The sequence below is a fragment of the Marmota marmota genome, unplaced genomic scaffold, assembly GCF_001458135.2.
Source record: "Marmota marmota marmota unplaced genomic scaffold, marMar, whole genome shotgun sequence".
Lineage (NCBI taxonomy): Eukaryota > Metazoa > Chordata > Mammalia > Rodentia > Sciuridae > Marmota > Marmota marmota.
This window is the reverse complement of record NW_026000174.1, coordinates 5,331,108-5,355,245: the sequence shown is the minus strand read 5'-3', so window position 1 is coordinate 5,355,245 and position 24,138 is coordinate 5,331,108. Positions and strand designations below refer to the sequence as shown.

The window sequence follows — 24,138 nt, the reverse complement described above, 5'->3', positions numbered from 1 at the left end:
TGGAGAAGATGGAAAAACTACCTCCAAATGAGAAGAAACTCAGTTTACTGAGATTGGTACATTGGCTTACTGCTCGGTGAAACAACACTGAATCAAAACCCAGATACTACTGCAAAATAAAACTCTGGACTCTGGCATGTGGTTTTTAAAAATGTGATACACTAAAATTCAATGTACAATACATCTCAAAGGTACTTTATAACTGTATTGTTCTTGGCATTAAAATAGACTAACACTTTCAGGAACCTTCAGCTGTGTGTCCTGAGCTTTACAACATGTCAGGTATTGGCTGGACCATCAAATGCAGATGTTCATTTATATCTGTAATGATCTGCTGAATTTCCTACCTTACCATTATTGCTGTAGCCCAGAGGTTTGAGCTGAACATGAGACATTTTACAGACCCCTTGTGGGGTACCCTCTTATAGATTAGAAACCTAGTCTCAGGTTACACACCCCTAAGTGCCAACCACAATACATCACTCCTCTGTTCTTTAAGCAGAATTTATTCAGAGAAATGGAAAATATGGAAAAGCTATTTATGGAAGAAAAAAGTATGGGTGAAAAACGTGTTCTTGGAAAAAATATATTCCATATTCCAAATCTGCCAAGTTTTCAGTGCAATCAGAAAGCACACTAGGAAAGGAGAAATAACTTTGTTGGAAGTGTGATAGTATGCAAAAAATCAAAATATTTATTAGGAAAAAGTGAAGAATAAGCAAGGAAGCTAAATCCCCAGTGGGGAAAAATGCACACTCTTTTTTCAAAGATAAGCTAGAAAAAATTGCTTTGAGGATAAAGAGAATGTTCTTGTCAGACCTACAGATTCTACATCTAAAGACAAAGTATGCTAGTATGCCAGGTAAACACTTAGGATAGATAAACGGGTTCGGAAGACAGTAGCTCCTTGTCAGTGAAATAAAGCAAATGTCAACAAGCCAGACATTCGTGAAACATTTGGAAAAATGCCTTTGCTATTCCTCTCCATATATAATATGCCATATGACACTACAGTTAAATCTGCTACAGGAGGAAAAAAAAAGAAGTACGTCAAGCTGTTGGTTTCCCTTAGAGATTTGGACAGAGGCAAAACAAGACAGCAAAAAGGAATCCGGAAAGCTACATACAGCTTTTGCTTCTCTTGCCTTCTGACAAGGAAATGACTTCCTACAGCTAGCTGACCAGGAGTTAGCTCTCGTCCTGCATGGAGGCAGGACGTGGAGCAAGAACCCAAATGCACTCAGAGAACCAAATTGCAGCTCAGGTAATTGTTAATGGGAATATAAAAGTAGAGAAAGCAGCTGGAAGTTACACAAATACAAGTCATGCTTTCTGCATTTGTCTGTCCTGCTAGTGCACTGTACAGCTCTTTCCGTAACGATCGGTCTTTCTTCCCCCCCCCCCCATCATCAACAGGCATGCCAAATACAAATCTCATCAGATTCTGATCCCACCCTAGCAAAACGCAGAAACTACCACCATACTGAGTTTTACAATAATCTCCACAATGCCAATTATTCACAGACCCTCAGTTCTGTTCACACAAAAGATTGCAATTTGAATCTTGCCTTGCACAGGTTCAGCTCGGCTGGAGCTGGTTACCAGGCAAACAGTCCCTTTTAAGATTTACCGATCACTGGGGAGAGTTAGCTCAGGGGGGTGGGGATGGATAAACCACCCTGTACATACCTCGTTTTGGCAGCTAAGGAAAACAATTTCGTGACAAAGAGACTTGTTCTTTTCAAAGCTCACTCAACGAATGAAACTGACAGAATGAAACCTGAGAAACTTTAGCAACCAAAGAAAGCAGCCATCCAAGGATCAAGGTGAATAATTGATTTGTCGGGTTTTGTTTCATCTTTTAAGCTATTTTGCTCATTAAAGGGATATTGTGGAATTTGTCAGATGCCCAAACACTCACACACACTTCTGACAGCAAGTGCATATTCCAAACTACGGACACATTTGCCAAGCTTATTCAACAACAACGATTAGCTGCAAAGCCAGGGAACTTACCAAGCACAAAATTATTGGAACAAAGCAGGGAGGAGGCAGGAGGCACCAAAGGCAGCTTGTCGGTCTCCTTGTGCCAGGTTCTCTCGTCTGCCGTCCGGTTCACACTTGCCTTTATAACTAAGACTCTGACAGAACTCACTAGCGGAACCTGATGAATTATAAAACAGCCCCTCCTAGGCTCTCATATTTTACATCACAGGGGTGACCATGCAGCATCCTCCCTCGCTGGATACATATATTTCCTTGTAACTCATCCTGATAAATATATCAGCCTTAGAAGCAGCGACAGTAACTGGTGTTTGGGATGTACCAGTATTAACCAATAAGATGCTTTCCCACCATCAGTGCTGCACCCTCATCCTCCACTTGTATTCCCCCATACCTTGTTAAGGTGGATCCACCCAACCCAGTGGGGAGTAGGCAAAAAAGGCAGAATGTAGAGTTAAACTGCTGCATCAACAGACACAGAGCGAGGTGGATCACTCAGGGTTAATTCTCATAATAGTTCTGTAAGGAACAGTCCCTGTATTTGCATAGCCTGTCATAGCACACCATCTACTCTCACTCTCACCAAGTACTCAGTGACTAGAAAAGGTATAAGGAATGCAATAGTACCAGCGAGCACCAGAGCTCAGAGAGCTAAGTGACTTGTTGGGTGTTCACCGAACTTGGGGAATGCAGCATCCCTGGAGATTAGGGAGTTGAACCTGCTCACCACGCCAACAAGGAACCCATGACAAGAAGGTAAATGATTTGCCCAGTCACATAATTGCCAAGTTTGATTTGAGCTTGAACCTAACCTAGGGCTTCTGATATCAAGTACAGCATCTTTCTATCCTACTATGCTGCCTCCAGAGCACAGAAGCCTGAAAACAGGAAGATTTGAAAATGAGAAACAATATTGTTGACCAAAAATCATTAACAAGTAAGCTTCACAGAGGAGCAGTTCCTGAGCTTTTGTTTCCTCTCTAAAAAGGTCACTATAACCTTTATAGGTTCATCAAATATCAACACTGGAAAATAGGTTTGGGGTAATAATAGCTAGTATCTACTGAGTGCTTCTTATGTGCCAGCTAATGTTCCAAGTGCTTAGCATGTATTGACTCATTTAATCTTTAAAACACCCCTGTGAAATAGGTTCTATCATGAAGAACATATTTCAGATGAAAAAACAGATTCAGTGAGATTAACTAGTCCACACAGGATCACACAATAGCAGAGCAGAAATCAACCCCAGGCAATGTAGGTTCAAAGAAGCATTCTTAAATATATTATTTTATCTCATATTCTTCTTTACATTGAGCTGTTCAAGGCAGATGGGCAATGAGAGCAGATTAATTTATTATGGCCATTGGTAGAAATGATAGAAAGGTCATAAGTTTTAGAATTAAACAATTGTTTTAAAACCTTGTCTTTACCAGTAATTTACCATAAAATGGTTGTTTTATCTATAAAATAGGTACATTAATACCTATGCCAAAAGATTAAGTAGAGCCAGGCATGGTAGCGTATCCCTGTAAAATCAGCTACTCAGGAGACTGAGGCAGAAGTTTGAGGGTCAACCTGGGCAACTTAGCCAAAAACGGTCTCAAAATAAAATTTGAAAAAAGAGCTGGTACTATATCATTGGTAGAACACATGCCTCGCGTACATAAAGCCCTGGATTCAATCCACAGTGACACATACACAGAATAAGAAAGGAACTCTCCTGCCTAGTCCATATGTGTATATATATTGGTACCATACTTCCTCTGGGAAAATTAATTTTTGCCCCACCGTCTCCCTGAACTGCCTTTAAAAGTGTCAACTGTACTTTGCCAAGGAGTTTTTTTAAGCTGCTGTGCAGAGTAAAAGAAATTAGAGAGGTCTATCATCAGGCTGCAGAACATCTCCAGGAACATGTGAACTTTCTGCCACAGAATAGAAGGCCCCAGGGACTCTGCTTGGGGCTACATGTTCTACTACAAGGTTTTCTGTGCTTTATTTTCATGGTAATCAAATGAACTCACCAGTCTAGGAAAGCGTATTCACCTGGTTTTTGGTCTCATATACCCACTACAAAACCCATTAAAAACAAAGAACTTTTGTGAAGAACTAGGTACTTACTACCACTAAGCCAGGGTGTGCCAGGCAGAGAGACAGGTATTTTTCTGTTTCAACAGTTCCACTGCCAACTCCTCCCTGAGTCAGTAAAACCTAGTATCTGGCAACCTGTGGCATCCCAATCAGCTTATCCAGTAAGAAACTTCAAAATATGTAATCAGCATTGCTTGAGAGCCATCAGCAGTGACTTCAGTGAAACAGGTGATGCTGGAAATTTATAGGAGAGCAAGGTTTATACATAAGATATTTTCTTAGCTCTGTTTCCAGAGAATGGGTCTGTAGCCAGTTTAATTTGCTCACAGACTACTCTCTTCTTGTTTATATTTTCCTCTAAGCATCTTAGAAGGGCATCTAAAATATGCATGGATAAGATGCTCCCTCTTTCAATGACCATAATATGTAATACCAGTCACTGTAGGAACAGAGGTAAGCAACATAATTGGGGGTAAGGGTTCCAAACTGGTAAGAAAAGCTGGGTGTAAACACCATGTGTGACTAAGAGCAGAAGACAACTATGATTACAGGATCAGTGGTTACTTCCTGTACATCCACATGTGGGTCATCCACCTATAATCTGAAGCAGCTTGATCGTTCTACATCTTTCTATGATTTCCAGTTCCTTTGACTATCATTCATTCTCATTCCCCTCTCCCAAAATCCCCAGAAGCCATTTCTTTCCTGTCCAATTTCCTCTGCCACCTGGCTATTTCCACCATTATGGCACACCCTGTGAAACACTAATATAGATGAGCCTTTATAACTTTTATGTTATAACATTTCTCTGTTCCGCTGTCATGAATAATTACAACTTTATACATCTCCAGTCATAATTAACACTTAGTGCCACCAGTTACTCTCAGACATATGAATTACATGGAGCCTTGAGACTATACCAATACTTTACTAAGATAGTATTAATGATAGTACTTATTTTTTATATATATATATTTTTAGTTTTCGGTGGACAAAACATCTTTATTTTATTTTTTTATGTGGTGCTGAGGATCGAACACAGCGCCTGGTGCATACCAGGCGAGTGCACTACCGCTTGAGTCACATTCCCAGCCCCGATAGTACTTATTTTTATTGAAGTGGTCTGCACTATTATCTATTGCTTACTCTCTATCTCCAGAAAGGTAACTTGCTACCAAATGACACAGAATAATAACCAAGGTTTAAGATTGCACAGCCTGTAATCTTAATGATTACATCCACTGCCTCTAAGAAATTGAGGCAGCAGATAACAAAATTAGTGTCCTCACCATTTTTACTTCCTCACATCCCTTAACTAACTTCAATCAGGCTTCACCCTTATCTTCCCATTAAAATTGCTCTTATGAAGGTTAACGACAGCAACATCCTCTCTGACAAAATCAGTGACCAGCGTGTAGTCCTCCTTCTCCCCAGAACTTGGCAGAATCAATTACCACCTCCAGGAATCAACCACACTTCTCACTTTGTTTCTGAGACCCCCTTTGGTTTCCTTCTAGCTCATTAATCTATCCTTCTAAGTCTCCTGTGCTGGGTTCCTCTCCATATCCCAATCTTTCAAATGCAGAGTGTCCCAGACCTGGCCATTAGACTTCTATAGTTTCACACACTCCCAAGGCCATACTGTCCAATTTCCGGGCTCAAATGCCACTTAAAGAGCAAAGGCCATTGCATGAAGATCTTCCATTCTGATCTTCTGCCCTGTGCTCCAGACTCTCATCCTGTAGCACACCACATCTAATCATTACCACTTGATTAATGGACTTTTCATATTTAAAATGTCAAAAACAGAACTGTTGGTTTCCCTCCCCTAAATCTGCTTTACTCCCAGTGTGGACTATTTTAACAAATGGCATCATCATTAAGCTCATTGTGCTTGGTCAAACTCTAGGAGTCCTTCTCAACTCTTGCTTTTCACACCATGATCTATTTGCCATCAAATTGTCAACACTGTCTTCAAAGTATGTTATGAATCGTCTCTCCACCTCCACCGTTATCTCCCTTTTACCACTACCATCTGTCACAGTGAGATGGGCAATCCTCTTCCAACCAATTTCTTTGTTTCATCTTGCTAAGATTCCTTATCCACATAGCAGCCAGAGTCAGACCCAATACATGCTTTGGTGGCCCTAGTTTCACCTATTCCTTTATAGTAGTCAGGATTTGGTGGGTCTCAGGATCTCTTTCTCAGAGGACAGTGCCTCATCCTAGTAGAGAGCACCATCCTCTCCCCTCCTACTAGACTTGCTCTAAGGATCCGGGCCTTGTATGTTTTCTGTGCTGTTTAATCTATAACTCTACAAGAAGGCCAATCACATAATTTATTACTTATTAAAGGAACGTGTTCAAAGTCCTGACTTCCCTACTTCTTAGTTGTAGATCCTTGCATAAACCTCTTATTGTCCCTATATCATAAAGTCCTGAATTAAAATTTTTTCTTTGAAAAAATGAAAAAAATCTCAACACGAACGTTGCTCTGGTGTTTTATAAGTACTTCACATTGTATTCAGCTCCTCCTATGTTTGACTTCCATACAACAATTCCATGAAGGAAGACAGTGTGGGATGAATTGTCCCCCCAAAATTTACATGTTGAAGTCCTTACTCCTTTTTCCTCAGAATGTAACCTTTTTTGGAAATAGGATGGTTGCTGATATAATCAGGTAAGATGGAGTCAAACTAAAGCAGGGTGGGCCCTCCTTCCCCTTTATAGAACCACAGTCATATTGATTCTATATGACTGTGGTTCAACAAAGGGTAATTTGGATGCAGATATGTACACAGGGAGAATGCCATGTAGAGGTTGAATTATAATGCCACAAACCAAAGGACAACTAGAAGCCAGAGAGAAGACTTGACCAGATGTTTCTCTAAGCCCTTAGAGGAACAGGGACTTGCTGACACCTTGATTCCAGGCTTCTGGCCTCTAAAAGGGTGAGATGATAGATTTCTGTAGTTCCAACCCTCCCAGTTTGTAGTCCTTTGTTACAGCTGCCTTACAAAACAAATACAGGTCAGATCTTATCCTCATTTAATGCATGAGGAAATTGCAGACCAGAAAAGTTGATTAACTTCCCTCATCACTCACACATAGGAATTAGCAGAAAGAAAGAAAGAAAGAAAGAAAGAAAGAAAGATAAACAGAGTTAACCATGTGATGCAGTTAGATATATAGAAGAAAGAAAGAGAGAGAGAGAGAGAGAGAGAGAAAGAAAGAAAGAAAGAAAGATAGATAGATAGATCTATCGATCTTGGCTGGAATTCAAGCCAAGATCTATACAACTTAAGAGACCATACTCAGTAGCAGTGGATCCTAGACCTTGGTTCCTGACCCCCATTGGTCCAGAGCAGAAGGACAAAGTGCACAGGATGCAGTGATCTTTCATCAGACTAAAAAGACCTTCTTTATTATAGGATTATGTCCTTCCTACTGTTTATTTTTCTTTCCTATTATTTTGCTGATGGATTAGTCTTTTACTTCTGAAATGATGGGAAGGATAGGAATTGTGGTCTTGTGTTTTTGTTTTGCTTTTCAGTGTTCTCCATTTAATTGGCAAGATAAAAATTGGCAATTCTGTTGTACTGTAAGGGTTTGTTCTGCAATGTTACTAATCTATGAAATATAAGTCTAGGAACAAATATTCAAATGCCATCCCCTTCACAAAATGAGTTAAACAAACCTCTTCACATGTAACCACGTTGGATGGTGGGACAAGGTAAACTTTGCTCTCAATCAACTGAAAAGACTCTTATTCATATACAAATATTGTGTTAATGATAATAGTCTTTCATTATCACTAAAATAATCCCATGCAACAATTTTAAATGAATTTATCAATGTTAATTAATTTAGACACTTCCTTATTTTTGCCCCCAACATATAGTGAAGATTTCCTATTTTTCAATACAATTATTGACCTGTTTTTTGACTTGATCCATTTTCCCTTGTGTTCAAGATCTGTGGATTTATGCAAATGTCTGAGGATTAAATGGGATAACTTCTGCTAAGTATCTAGAACATCATAAAAGCTCTTAGTAAATGCTAATTCTCTTCAAGGAAAGAGGTAAAGTTCTTTTGCTTCCAGAAGGGAAATGACTTTAGGACTAAAGTAGACTTGGAACAATTGTCTAACTCCATGAGACTGGCAAGTGTCAAGGGCATTAATGACTTAATCCTATTACTGAGCATTTAATGATCCACAAGGCAGTTTTTAGAAATTGTGGCAGTCTATTTTTATGTATTCATGTTCATGAATATGTGCACACATATAAATATACACATATAGACATCACTATGTATAGATGTCATACACATAATAAATATAAGTTTAGTGTGAACATGTATACCCTTTTTAGTTTCTGAGAAATACAGAATTTTGGAAAAGCTTTCACATATATAAGAATTTACTTTCTTTATTTTACCATTATCTGGTCCCCTAAATTAGACATAATCTAATGAATATTCACCTATTTGTCCCATCCAAGGAAGTTTTAATTAAAACAAACTTCACCCTATATTGTGTCAAAGTTGTCTCAGACTCCAAATCAGAAAAGGAGGACTTATTCTTTCCATGAGTATTTATGAAAGGCTCCACAATACAGTCAAGGCCAGTATCTATGTCCCCTAATGGGCTGCAGTCGGGAGTAACACATAGATAATAGTTAAATATGCGGCTGCAAAACAGATATTTTTTTAAATGTATTCATTGTGGGAATGTGGTTTTTTGTTTCTGGGTTTTTTTTTTTTTTTTGCATAACAGATTTATAACACATTTTATAAGGACTTTCTCTAAGGTGCTATAAGTGCACCAAGGAAGAGCACTGAACTCAGTCTAGGGCATGAGGTCATAAGAGCTTCTTGAAAAAGGTGATCAATATTAAGCTGAGTCTTTGTGTGTGTGTGTGTGTGTGTGTGTGTTTGTGTGTGTGTGTATGTAGTGGTAGGGATTGAACCCAGGGCCTTGTACATATGAAGCAAACACTCACCAATTGAGCTATATAGCTAGCCCTTAAGCTGAGTCTTAATGAATGATATGATAGTTTGAATGTGTCCCCCAAAGTTCATGTGTTGAAAACCTAATCCCCAGTACAACAGGGTCGGGAAATGGGACCTACTAACAGGTGATTAGAGAGCTTTTATAAGTGGATTAATGTTGTTATTGGAAAAGTGGTATTATTATCATGACAGTGAATTTGTTATCAAAGTTAACTTTTAGGCCAGACATGGTGAGCACACCTTGAATCCCAGCAATTCTGAAAGCAGAGGCAGGAGGATCACAAGTTTGAAGCCAACCTTTGCAACTTAGTAAGATCTGGTCTCAAAATTTAAAAAAAAAAATTAAAAAGGGCTGGAGGTATATAATTCAGTGGTAGAGAGCACCCGTGGGTTTTATCGCCAGTACCAAATACATTCATACATACACACAGACACATACATAAATAAATGCTGACTTACCCTCTCAGTCTATTTCCACTTGATGCCTTCCACATGTTAGGACACAGCAAGAAAGTTCTTGCCAGACAAGGCCCCTTGAGCTTGAATTTGCCAAGCTTCCAGAATTACAAAAAATAAATCTATTCTTTATAAATTATCCAGTATCAGGCATTATTTTATAGCAGAATAAAATAGGCCAACACAGGTAAATAGAAATGAGTATTTATTTATAAAGACTGGATTGAGGGGACTCACCACAGAACTCTGGAGTAGTGACAGTTTAGCCACTTAGCATGCAATAACCTAAGCTCATGTGATGGAAAAAAGACTAACTTCAGAGTTTAGGAATACCAGAGAAGAATAAATCCTTTTTCATAAACTTTTTCAAAGCAATGAAGGCTGAAGTAGAAAATGTCATGCTGTATAGTTAGACAGACCTGATTCACTCAAGTGACCTTTGTAAATTGCTTAACGTCTCAAACTGAAGTTTGGTTCCTCATCTATAAAACGAGGATAACACTATCTATCTCATATAACTATTGTATTCTTATGAAATTAAAAATATGAAATATCTCATTTCCTGCCTGCCCAAAAATAGACATCAGAGTAAATGTCAATTCACGTCCTAATAACGCTTGTGTCATTGTGAATAAGAACCTGCATCACTCATGCCAACTCTGGGTTCCCATTAGGATATGTTTGTTTATTTGCTTCTTAGGTCAGTGGGCTTAAAACTTTCTCAATATTATTAATTAAAATCATTTTGAACACATATCCCCTTATCTGAATATTTACATATTTCTAAATTATAGCTTGTATGACCCCATTATTGTGGCATAGTATAAACACTGTGAATGCATACCAAAGGAGAAATTTATAGACTGAGATAAAAAATTAATAAAAAGAGAAGGTCTTACATACCTCTGGGCTGCACATAATCACTTTACAGAAAACTGAGAACTCCTAGACAGGAAAGACCTAAGCTCATTCATTCACAGAGCGCTTAGCAGCACAGATCTAATACTAAAGAAATTCCTAGGAATCGAAAGGGCCATGCTGAAATAAAAAATCAATAAATAAACAATAAAAAAAACTTCTTACTAATGCTCCTACCTGTTTAAACTGCAGTCAGACTGGCAGCTATCAAGAATACAAACAAAAATAAGTGTTGGCGAGGATGTGGGGAAAAAGGCACACTCATACATTGCTGGTGGGACCGCAAATTGGTACAGCCAATATGGAAAGCAGTATGGAGATCCCTTGGAAAACTTGTAATGAAACCACCATTTGACCCAGCTATCCCCCTCCTAGGTCTATACCCAAAGGACTTAAAAACAGCATACTACAGGGACACAGCCACATCAATGTTTATAGCAGCACAATTCACAGTAGCTAAATTGTGGAACCAACCTAGTTGCCCTTCAGTAGATGAATGGATAGGGAAACTTTGGTATATATACACAATGGAACATTACTCATAATTAAAAGAGAATAAAATCATGGCATTTCAGGTAAATGGATGGAGTTGGAGAATATCATAATAAATGAAGTAAGCCAATCCCAAAAAACCAAATGCCGAATGTATCAGAGAAATATGGGTGCTGATCCATAATGGGAATGGGGGCAGAGCATGGAGGAATGGAGGAACTTTAGATGGGGCAAAGGGGAGGCAGGGGAAGAGAGGGGGGCAAGGGGGTAGAATGATGATGGAATGAGTTAGACATCATTACCCTAAGTACATGTATGAAGACACGATTGGTGTGAAAATACTTTGTGTACAATGAGTAACTTGAAAAATTGTGCATTGTATGTGTAATGTGAAATGAATTGTATTCTGCCATTGTGTATAACAAATTAGAGTAATTAAATAATTTAATAAAAAATAAAAAATAAAAAAATAAAATTTTAGTATATATTTTAGTTGTAATAAAAGATACAGCAGAAATGTCAAGCAATCAAAAACCAACTCTTTTTCTTTCCCAGAAGTGAGTGGCAAATAGTTAATATTATTTTTTTAAAGGGCCAATAGTAAAAATAGTCATTTGCTGGACATTTTAAGAGACAGTTATTATGATAATCACTTTATATGTACTCTCTTAGTTGGTCTTTACAATAATTGGGACACCATATTCCATCTCTATAGAGGCCATAAAACATATTTTAATCTATATTGGGGGTTTTGCAAACCATGACCTGTGGATCAAACCTGGTCCCCTGTCTGATTAAATGCTCTCCAGGAGCCAAGATTGATTTATATATTTTTAATTGATTGGAGGGGAAAAAAAGGATATTTTGTAGCATGTAAAAATTATGTGAAATTTAGTGTTCATAACTAAAGTTTTATGAGAACATAGCTGTGACCACTTATTTATGTATTGTTTATGATTGCTTTTGCACTACAATAACAGAATAGATTATTTCAATAGACATCATCTGACTTTTAAAATCTAAAATATTTAATATCTAATCTTTCACAAAATAATTTTGCTGATACGTGTACGCTAATGGAATCTCCTGGAATGTGCAGATTGCTGCTAGCATCGTCATAAGGCATAGTCTTGATAACAATTCAATTTGGAAATGGAAGTTCACAGAGGTTAAATCACTTATCCACACACTTAGAAGATGGCAGAACCAGAGGTTTTTAGGAAATATTTTTAAGGTTGAAATAGGCCTTTTATCTCATCCAAAGTTCAGACCCCTTTCAATGATGGTCTCTTCTGGCTGTGTAATGTAGTTAGTCATGCCCAATATAACTTCCCCAATGTGTCCATGTCTTCTCTATACTCTCATGCCTAGGTTTTAATAACATTATGGCTCTAGACAGAGCAGGGTGAGAGCAGCTCAGTGGAATATCAGCACGATTCACTCATTCACAGAACCTTTCATTCGATGTCCTTGGGTATCTCAGATCCACATCTGGCCCCTGAGTATGGGGCTCTGCCATCTCTGGCTGAGCTGAAAGTGATGAAAAGACCTGATAGAATGCTGGAGACCTCATTACTGGCTCTTTGCCTACAGAAACTCAACCAGCTTATCAATCCCGAGGAACTTCAAACTCACACTGGCTCGGCTGGTTCCTTGCAGATGCCTGTAACAAGCTGCTCTGCCCAACTGAGATCAGAAGCTGATAGACAAGGCTCTGCATATGCTCTTCTCTCCTGCAGGGAATGTCCCTTTTTCCCCCCACTTTCGTTGAACTAGAGCCTCCTAGAGTCTCAGCCACTCCTGGGATGTAATCTGGTTACTGTAAACTGCAAATTACAATGCCTTCATGGACAGTATCCTGAAATATGAACATAATGTCTGGTCCAATTACAGCTAGAACTTCACTTCTAAGCAAGAACAACTAATGCTCGCAGGCTGTTGACTATGCAAAGTTACAATAACAGCTTTCACATATGTTAGTCTCATTGAATCCTCCAAGAAAACTGGATTTTATTATTTCCCTTTTACAGATGAAGACAAAGGCACTCAAAACTAATTAAGTAGCATATATTTTGTTTGTAGCTGGTAGGCAATAGATCTGACCATTAAACCTTGAGCTTTCTGACGCTTAGTGTCTTTCATTTTGGTAAAGGAGCTTGCCATGAAGTCAGTTTGTTCCTGCCTTTTAAACACAAGAAAATAAATACCTCTTCTCTCCCAAACCATGGCATTATATTCTATATTCTTTATAATTGGGATGCTGCACAGTAGGATTTCAAAAATGGGATGGGTTTAAATTTATTACTTAAATTTTAAAATTATTATTTAAGCAACCTGATCTTTAATTTCATCTGTAAAAGGGGAATAATGACATGCCCACCTTGTAGGGTTGTTGTGAGAATTAAATAAAAGCATGTTGGTATTCTACTCATATAAAATGTTCAGATGCTGGGCATGATGGTGCACACTTGTAATACTAGTGACTTGAGAGGCTGAGATAGGAGGATTGCAAGTTCGAGGCCAGCCTTAGCCACTTGGTGGGAACCTGTCTCAAAATAAAAAAATAAAAGAGGGCTGGGAATGTAGCTCAGTGGTGAAGCACTCCTGGGTTAGATCCCTAGTACCAATAAAATAAATAAATAAATTCAGAAAAGGCAAATTTCTATAGACAGAAAATAGATTGGTGGTTTCCTAAAGTTGGGGACAATGGTTTCGAGAAAATGGGGAGTTATTAATAGGTCTGAAGTTTATGTTGGGGATAATGAAAATGATCAAAAATTGATTGTAGTGATACTTGCACAACTCTGGATATACTCAAAATCATTGAATTATGTACTTCACATGAATTAACTATATGACATATGAATTTTAAAAGAATGTAAATAACAGTGCTTACCACAACAACTTACACAAATTAACTGCTTTCTAAGTGTTGGTTCCTGTCAGTTTGAGGCAGAGACAAGACCAAGCTCATTTATGTTTCTTCTGGTGGATAAAACTAGATTCCATGCTGCAAGTCAGGTGCAGTAGCGTGTCTGAGTCTTGGTCAAGGGAATGCAAGTTCTAGTCCATGGAATAGAACAAGACTGTTCCATAAAAACACTTCCCCTCACAAGCCTTTATGTTTTCTTCTCCTTCCACCAACTTGATACAAATAATCTTTTTGGCCATGGAAGTCACACGCTGAAGATGAAGGAACTACAAGGTGGAAAAATTACTGTCCAGATGAGAGTTGCCCATTGGATGAGAAGACCAGTTTTAGACCATGTGAGAAATAAAATAAGGTTCTATATTGTTTAAACCATCACTCCATTTTGAGACTTGATAGTTAACAACAACTAGTATTATTGTAAGTAATACATTATTGTTAGTTTTCACCTTTCCAACCTGAGGATAAATGATCACCTTTGTCATATACCTGAAATAAACTGTGGACATACTGGGTTGAGGGTCCTGAGTACATACAGGAAATGTTGCTTGTCTTATTTTACCATTATTTTAGTACTTACAAATAGTCATTGGACAGTTTGGAGTGAGTATGAAGCTTCTAATTATCCTTCCCAACTTGGGGAAGCAGAGTCCTTGTTTTGCCCTCCACTGCCTTCACGAAGGGCCAAATGAACAGCAGGCACCATGCAATCGAACTGTGAGCAGCTGCAGGGTGCAGAGGAAGCTCAGGTGGCCCTGCGCCTACCACCCCATGAATCTCTCTTTTTCTCCTTCATGGAGGACACTGTGTCCATCTTCTTCATTTCCCCTTTGTTAACAGGGAAAATAATACAAAGCAAAGATTTGTATAATCTAAAATTTGTACAATCTAAAATTCATATGTCATATAGTTAATTCATGTGAAGTACATAATTCAATGATTTTGAGTATATCCAGAGTTGTGCAAGTATCACTACAATCAATTTTTGATTGACCCAATAAAATTAGGTATCATCCTTGCTGAGTGCTTCCTAATTCATTCTCTAAACATGGAAAGCAAAGAGAGCTATTGGCTCTCTTGGTGAATAACACCCAAATATGTGGTTGCTATTGTCTATCATCTGGAGTATTTGCTATCCGAAGATAAAGCAGCAAGTCATTCTTTAGAAAAGGTGAACAAAGCACAATGAAAGGTGACAGACTGGAGAGGAACCAATCATTGAGGGAAGATATTCTCAGTTTATGAGCCTCTTTCCTCATTTAAGGGTGTCAAATTGAGCCAACAACTTTCCCCTTGTGTCTGTCCTTGTGAGGACCTGTGGTCCTATAAAGTGAAAGTGCTTTCAGGTCGTACAAAAAACTAGTGATTCCTGTAAAGTCCTTTTACATAGCTTAATTAATCTTCAATAAGTTTATTGCATAAGTATTGTTATTAGCACCACTTAAGAGAGGGAAATTGGGTCTTATACAAGTTGAACGAGGAAGTGTCTCCATGATAACACAGGTGATAAATAGCAGAGCTGGCCCTCTACTTGGGAATTGAGCAGGGCTGAAGGCCTGTCTCTATCCACCATAACTTCCAATGGCTCTAGACAAGTAAAATGCATTATCAAGATAAATTGATCTTCTCTTAGAGAATCCAGCAGATTCTGAGGATACTCAAAACCAAAATACCTTCCCTTGTAGAGGCAGAACATTCTCCAGGCCTCCCTGTGTTCAGGCATAGAGTGGCCAAAAGAATAATAAAACAGATCAGAAAAGAACAAAGGCCCCAGAGACAGGCCTGCCTAAACATGATTCATAGTCATTCACAGGCTCAGACTCCCAGATTTGAGTATCAGATCACTGCAGGTAGAAATGTAAACTGCCAAATAGGAAGCATGTCTGCCTGCTGAAAATAGCTTCCCTCCCCCAGCACTAAGTCATAAAGAAAGAAAAAAAGCATCTGAATTTCTCTTTGCTTCCTGTTTGTTGGGCAGTTCCTTTTTTTCCCCTTCAAACTCATGGTCCCATTGTGTTGCTATTTCTTCTTAGTATGCTTTATTTAAACCAGATGGAACAGTAGCATTTTGAAGTTAGTTCTGAAGCCCAAGGGGATAGCATCATAAATAAGTAAACAAATGAACAATTCAGCCATTGAGAAATCAGGCAAGAATGAGTCTAACAACAGAGCTGGAAAAGTAGCTGAAAATCTACTCCATGAAGAAAGATCTGAAAGTGACCAGAGTTTTCTTTGCTTAACCACACTGACTTCTTTCTGTAAACTGGGGACTAGTGAGGAAGCAGAAAGGGAATATTTAGTGGCCCTCTGTCCACTTTGCATCATCAATATATCCACATGTTATCCCACTGTTAAGAAGCATTTGTTTATCACCTATGAAAGTAAGATATTTAAGTGCTGGTTTTCTCTAAACATGTTCTCTTTCCTTTAAGTCTTATATAATTCAACTATCATCGCATTTGAGGCTTAATTTAAAGGAAACCATAAGTTGAGTTAATTCACTGTGAAGGGTTATGGAAGTTATATTTATTCCAGACAGTTAGCGGCAATGTTATGGAGTATCTATTATATGCCTGACCCAGTGCCAGGTTCTGGGAATACAAACATAAAAAAGGCTCAGCCCCTGCCCTTAAGAATTTCACAGCCCACTTGGAGGGACATATATTCACAAACTAAGGGAAAGAAGTATTATAGGTATTAAGATACAAAAGAGTCCATGAGATATCTAGTGATCAGCTCTAATTAGGGAGAGAGTGTATATAGGGAGAAAAAGAAGATAGTGTGGTTTAGTAAAGGAGACCTGCTTCTGACTATCTAGAAGATCCAAGACGCTATTAACCAAGGAGAAGCAGATGAGAAAATGGTCTGGCAGAGAGAATAAGAAGAATGGGGACAAGTGACCAATGGCATAAAACAACCTGAGGTCTATGGTCATTGTAAACACTTGAACCAGAATGGGAAATAGACTCTGAGGGAAAGAAATGAGAAGCAGTCCTAGGAGTAAAGAGGGTGCATCATTTGTTGCTGCATGGGTCATAGAACTTTCTCTCATGGACTATGGGAGACTCTGAAAGACTTGAAACAACAGAGTGAATATGATCCAATTTGCACTTTAGAAGATCACCTTGGCAACCATGTGGAGGATGGACTGGAGGTGTTGAGGCTGGGAGCAGAGAGAACAGTGAGGGGGCGATGGCAGCAGTCCAGGTGGGAGGGACAGGGCCTGATCTTAGTAGCAGCAGTGGGTATGTAAGGAAAAGAAAGCGGACAGATGTTAAGAAGGTAGAAATCTGGGTTCTAGTCTCAGCTTTGGTATAATACATCTCTGTGAGCTTAGAAAAGCCCTTTCTTCTCTGGTCCTGTGTCCTAACTTATAAGATGAGAGGGAGATATTTCTTGGTACTTGAGAATGCCTTTTCTACATGTGTGTGCTTATTCATTCACTGGATAAGCCAGTCAGGTAGTCAAGGAAAGCACTCCTTCCTTCATTCACACTTCTGAGGATCTTGCTATGAAAAGCAAAATGGTAATACAAAGAACTCAACCAAGGAAACAAAAGATACTTAAGATCCATAAACATTCTCTGATCATGCATTAAGCAAAAGTACACATCGTTGTGTGGTACAGAAATAATGGGAATAAAAATGACCAAGATGTGGTCTCTGTCCTCTTGGAGAGAAAGAGGCAGCCTATGATTAATTCAATTCAACAAATGCTAAGTACCTGTTTGCAAAGTATTTTGCCTGTCAAAGTGAAGAAACAGGAATAGGACATGGTCCCTGACATGAACTCTTTTATAGTCACATCTGGATAGACGTGATATTACTATTAGGTATTATAGAGCATGTGGGAATCCAGAGATAAAAGAGACTTTTTTACCAAGTCAAAAATCCATCTTTGATTTTTGGCACAGCAAAAAGAAGTATTAATGCATTCTCTGTGATCCATGCCTGATAAGAGTCCCCTTCACACAAGCAGGTAAAACAAAGGGCACTTTATTTTAAGTAAAGAAGACTTTTTCTATGGGCCAGACCCTATACTAGGTATTCTGCCTCTTTGACCTCAAAGAAACCAGTGAGTGTTCATAACATGGCCCTATGGTGAAGAGAAATTGAGAAATTCTACCTCATGATCCAAAATACCTTGCATAATACCTAGTGTGTAGTAGATTCTTAATAAATGTTCAATGGAAGTAAACAATATTTTCATTACTTAAAATAAAGTTGACTCTAAAATAACAAATACTTGATATTTAAATGTCCAAATAGTACACTTAGAAAAAAATACTTTTATGTAAGACGTAATAAATAATTTACCAAACTACAGGAAACTTGCTTGTTGTGATACAAATTCATAAAATATTTCTAAACAGCAAGGTCTACGTTTCTAATATGCTTTAAGGTGCATTTGCTTGACCAACTTGCTTCTTTAAGCTAGGGTGAGTTCAGTGATTGGAGCTTCCCTTAAGAGAAATTAATTGCAACCCTTTAAATACTCCAAGCTGTTCTGTTTCTAAACACAATGTCTTAAGACACATGGAAAGTGGGGATTTTCCTAGTTACCTAACCGAGAAAAGTTGCTGACTTGGCAAATGGGATAATGTAAAAAGCTTTAAAACAAATTAGAGGTACTAACAATGCAGGTGGGATTTAAAAAGATCATGCACTGAATTGTGATAGTTTTTCATGAAGAGCTGGAAAAAATTATGGCTTATAACTTAAAATATTTGGCCAGTAAGAAATGTTTCTGTATGACTTGCTATAGGTTTGGTTCTTGGACTTTGAACTGTCATAGGCCAGTGGAAGTTGCCACCTTACTGTCTACCACAGGAGAGAGGACACATAGTAAAAACAGTAATTTCTTAGGGGATTTTGGTCATATGCTGGCTTGGTTGTTATTCAGACTGTGCCACTAGCTATTATAACCTTGGACAATTAACCACATAAAGTCCTGTATGTCTTATAAGATAATGTCTATTTTATAGGGTTCTTATGGTGAATCTATGAGATAATAGATATAAATAGCTTAGTACAGTGCTTGGCATATAAGTATAGTAAGCATTAGTATTATAATTAGTTTTGCTGAAAGAGAAATGTTCTTTTTTCCCAAAATTGGTGAAAAAAATTGTTTCAAACATTTCTGAGACTGAAATAAAATATTTAGATGATGGATTTGAAGAGATGGAAGTGGGTGTTTCATTTTAATATAATTGTAATATGCTGAAGAACATAGCAACATGAACAATTCCTCATAGTAAAATTTTTTGGAGACTGAATCTGGACTTATGTATGGTGTCTTACTAAATATATACTTTTATTTGCTATTTGGTAACATAAGTCTCTTCTGAATGCTGTTTGATGATATAACACAAAAAACACTAGCACAGAAGGACCCCAATTTAAATCTCATTGCTGTCATTTAATGACTGTGAGCTCTGGCAAAACAAAAACTTTCTGAGCTTCAGTTTCCACATTCATAAGTAGGGATAATAATTGTGCTTACATTTCAGATGATTTTGGAAGAATTTAATGAGATAATAATATCTTAACCGAGTTTTGCTATATTCCAAGTTCCGGCAGACTATACTAATTATTTTATCCTTACCATATCCTATGTTAGCTTTCAGAAGATTGGCTGTACAGTCAGGCTATGCAGGTAAGTGTTCAGAACCAGCCAGGAGTAATCAGGTGACCTGACCAGCACAAGGCTGCTAAATGATAGCCCAAAATACCAGTAGTTCCTGTTGCATTAGAGGTAAGTTAGGTCTTTTACAGGTGAGGGATAGGATGCAGGTAGAGGTCTGGCAGGGCAGAGAAAATAGTTCTGCACATACACCAACATCAGAAAGTTTGAGTCCTGTGGTCAAGCTACAAGTTTCCAGAGGTCATCACAAATAACTGCTCCTGAATTTCTTTCTAGAACAGACATCTAGTGTCCCAATAAAGGCAGACATGAGCAGGAAGGTAAAAGCCCCAAATATGCCAAATGGGTTGAAAAGGATGGAGAGAAGAAAACAAACCATACCTATGGGCTCTGACCCAAGAAGTCCCCACAGGACTCCTAGGGCCTTAGGGAGAAGGTATGAAAGGGAGCAGATCTGAAATGGGCTGCCAGAGAGGGAAAAAGAGAGCACACACAAGCATATGTTGTGACCTTTATGTCTTTGAAAATTACTTTTAAGATTTCTGTGGCCCTCAGGGTCAGAGGCAGGGACCATAAATAAATTATTTCTCCTAGTTTTAAGGAAGTTATTTAACCCCTGAGCCTGGTTTTATCTTTAAGATTAGTATAAGAAAATTATTTACATTGGAATACTATGTGTTTGTAATAAAGAGTAGAGAGGATTTCTATATACTGAAGTATTTCTTCATACTGAAGTATAAAGATCTCTAAGACACATCATTAATGAAAAAAAAGACCAGTGTGGAATAGAGTGTAAGGGATGCATTTTTGGTATAGAAAGAGGTAAAAACTGTCTACCACCCACCCACCCACCCATACACACACACACATACACACACACACAACACACACATACACACACTGCTGTATTTGCAAAGGAAACCCCAGAAAGAAAGAAGACCCTCACAAAAAAAAAAATTAAACTAAAAATCATCATTGGCTATGTGAGATAGATGAAGATAGAAGAGGAACAAAACTTTTTGATAAATACTTAATAAAAATTTAAAAAACATAAAAAATAATGTTTAAATTATTTAAAATTAGGATAATAGTTAGTACATAGTTTATAAGATTATTTTGAGGAATAAATTAAATAGTATTTAAAGAGCTTAGATAGGACTTGGCAAGTAGAAGGCATTATTAAATACACAGTAGTGGGAATTGCCATTTTCATGGCCTCCACATTTTGCAGGGCCAAGGTGAGTGGTAGACCAGCTGCAGGGGTTCTCTTTGAGGCTTAAGGAGCAGACACCATGGGGACCTCCTAATTTACCCCCAGGTCATTCAGTCAGATTCCAGGGATTCAGGGCAAAAATGACCACCCAGAAATAAAAGTGAAGCCCTTTACTCAGAAATCTGAGCAAAGTGGAAAGAACTGTAAGCCCAACACAGACCAGATCCTACCAGGATTCCATGAGTTAGAAACTATTTTAAAATGAGAATGCCTTAGAACAAAATGAGAGAAGATGAACAGATGCCAATGGAATGTCATTTGATTCTACCGTGTCCTAAAAAAGCTTCAATGTCCTTAAAGCATACATTTTTGGGAGTTAATTGAAAATGCCACAGTGGAATGAGAATAATAAAAATAAAAAAACTGGCTTTGAATAGAACCCTTTGTGTGGTCACAAAATTAAAAATCTTCATTTTTATTCCATCTTATACTAAAACAGAGAATTTAATAACCAGACACAAAAGGAAGGAAACTACAATTAATCATGCGTATTCAGATACTGTAACCAGAACAATTGCTCTAGTATTGCCTGGTTTACTTAGAGGGATGCTGAATGGCTGACAAAATACTCTAATTATTTTAGTATTTTTATAAGGATTAAACACATAGCATTTTTAACCATTTTGGGTTACTTGTTGGGAAAACAGCACACAGTGGAATATCTTGACTCTGTGAAATACTTCTCTAAATAGTTTCTATAAAAGGAGTAAGCAGTAGGCACCCATGCATAGCTGCCATATTGTTAGCTATGGTTAAAAATTCCAGCTCAGAAACAGATCTGAACATAAATTCTGTCAATCATTGATTGATTTGCTTTGGATAAGTTACTTTACCTTGCTGAACTTCAATTTTCCTATCAGTTAAACAGAGACAAATATAACCCCTACCATTTAGGGATGTTATGAGATCAAAAGAGAAAATATTTAAGATACTTACAATAATGCCTGGAATATAGTTAAGTATTAAGTAAATGTTAGTTCTTACTGTTATCATCTATCATTCTCGTATCTGTCCAGTAAAACATAATTTAGAGATCCTGTCAGGTCATCTTTTGGGTTATATAAAAAAAAAATCCAAGAAAAATAAGACACTATCCTTGTATATAGGAGTTTTCAGTCCAATAGGGGGACATGAGTAAAAAAAAGGTAATATTGTATGGGATGCCAAGTATACTGGGGTGCAAAAAATAAGGAGTGGTTAATTCGGCCACAGGAGGAAGGATGGGGCTTCATAGAAGCTGGTGCTGAACATAGGGCCTGAAATGGGTGCATACAAGGCACTCAGGACAAAAGCAGCAGGAACAGAATGGCACAGATACCAGGACAACCAGGCCTTGACAGAAAGGGGCAAAAGTCTAGTTTGTCTGGATCTTAAGGGGAAAAAATGAGCCTGCTTGACAGGATAAGGCTAAAGAGGGGGGCCAGGAACCACCTCACACAGGACTGAGTACACAATGAGGTTTCTGTCATTTTGTGTGTTTGACAGGTCAACTTCTTTAATTAGAAGTTGAGAGAGAGTCAGCACTGCTCTCTGCCAGGGGAACGTCCTTAGGGTGTTCCACATTACTGTGGTGGAGGATAATTTTTTTTACTTCTTTTGTCAGCTTTAGAAGATACTGAAGGTGTCTTGCCTGATCTTGCCAGAACTTACCATCTTTGCAAACTTGGTGTTGACTTGGGATAAGGATATGTCAGCAAATTCCCCCTGATCCTCTCTGTCTCTCTCTTTTTTTCTTTTTACCTGTATGCTCTTAAACAGGCAGTTCAGTCTAGTACAAAAGGATTAACAGAGTTAGAAGTAAGTACTGGTTTTAAAAACAATTTTTTTAGGGGTGTGGTGAAATAGAGATCTAGACATATAATTTCAAACATCTTTTGTTAACCTGGAATTCTTTTTACTTTTGTGAATCTCAATTTCCTTATCTATAAAGAGGTTGAATTAGACCTATCTCATGGGATGCTAAGTGCATGAAATTACAAAGTATCTAGTACAAAGACTGAAAGAGCTGTGTGAATGGTAGCTGTCATTGTTGCCTATAGAAGTCAAATAGGTGATTTGGATGACAGCCTTAGAAGAGAAAAACAATCTGTTAAAGGCAGAAGGAGGCTGGTGTGGGTAGAGACAGAGGAAGCAAGGTCAGCTTGCTCTGCTAATTGTGCCATGTACTTATTGGGCTAGACTCAGTGAAAGCTCTAATTCCTATATATTGTACTGAGTTTGGAGATGCTCGGATCTCTCTCCCTGCCCCACCCTTCCAGGTATACACAAAAACTTCCCCTAGCTAGATGAGCTTCATGGAGCAATAAAAGTCAACTAAAGCATTACCTCTTAGACTTTTAAAGTTACTGCAGGTCTCCAGACCGGAGCAAAAAGAGATGCTAACAGGTAAGATTTGCTACAAGCAATTTTACCATAATCCATACAAACATCTTTAGACAACAGGATGGAAAGCCGGCAAATGCATACTGTTGGTAAGGGACTGCAGTTCTTCCCAAATGTACTATGAATGATAACATAGTGATATATCAATCCAGTCCCCTATGGGGAAAATACATTATCTTCTATGTTACGTCGGTGCTGTTCCAGCATCTCACAGACAAGATTGAATTCTTATATAGCCCTAGGAAAACAACATGCGTTTTCCTTCACCTAGCATCTTTAACTGGTAAAACTCATTATCTCTGCAGGCCACAAATGTGTTTATAATGAAGGTCACTTTTAATGGAAAATAAATCTGTTTTAACACATCACAAAATCCTACTATTTGTCCTATAAACCTGCTAATAAAAAATAGCGATCAGGAAACAAAATAGGACTTTATTAATCTATGTACTTTAATTATAATGTTTAATAATGTCAAGTATTAATAGAAGGGTACACATGAAAATATCAGTAACAAAATTCTGTTTGTACCATCTAAATATTCTGTCATTTCTATGTCAACTATCTGGAAAAGTTTTTTTTTTTTTTTTAACTTTTTTTAGAAATAGTTGGACACAATACCATTATTTTATTTATTTATTTTTATGTGGTGCTGAGGATCAAACCCAGGGCCTCGCACGTGCTATACAAGTGCTCTACCACTGAGCTACAATCCCAGCTCAAAAGTGTTTGTTTTTAGATGAGAGCTCTGAAAAGCCATGTAAAGAAAATATATCAATTTAACCTAATATTTACCAGGAAAATGTTATTAATAGTGCTGAAAAATAGGAAACAACTTAAAAATATTTTAATAGTAGAAAATTGGCTAAAGCAATACTATTGCTTCCAACACAATCCTTAGATTTCTTGAAATTTCACTTTAACTCACACACACACACAC

General features: G+C 37.8%; 1 protein-coding gene across 16 annotated transcripts in view; it reads right to left on the bottom strand.

Annotated features, from left to right (window-relative positions):
- Nucleotides 1-24,138, bottom strand: part of Dlg2 (discs large MAGUK scaffold protein 2) — a 917,250-nt gene that overhangs the window by 209,597 nt on the left and 683,515 nt on the right. The window contains exon 1 of one of the 16 annotated variants that reach the window (XM_048787985.1): nt 2,017-2,928. The exons of the other annotated variants lie outside the window; for them this stretch is intronic. The gene's annotated coding sequence lies outside the window, so the exon portion shown is untranslated. Of the gene's footprint in view, nt 1-2,016; nt 2,929-24,138 lie in introns of those variants that run through there. 16 annotated transcript variants of the gene reach the window in all.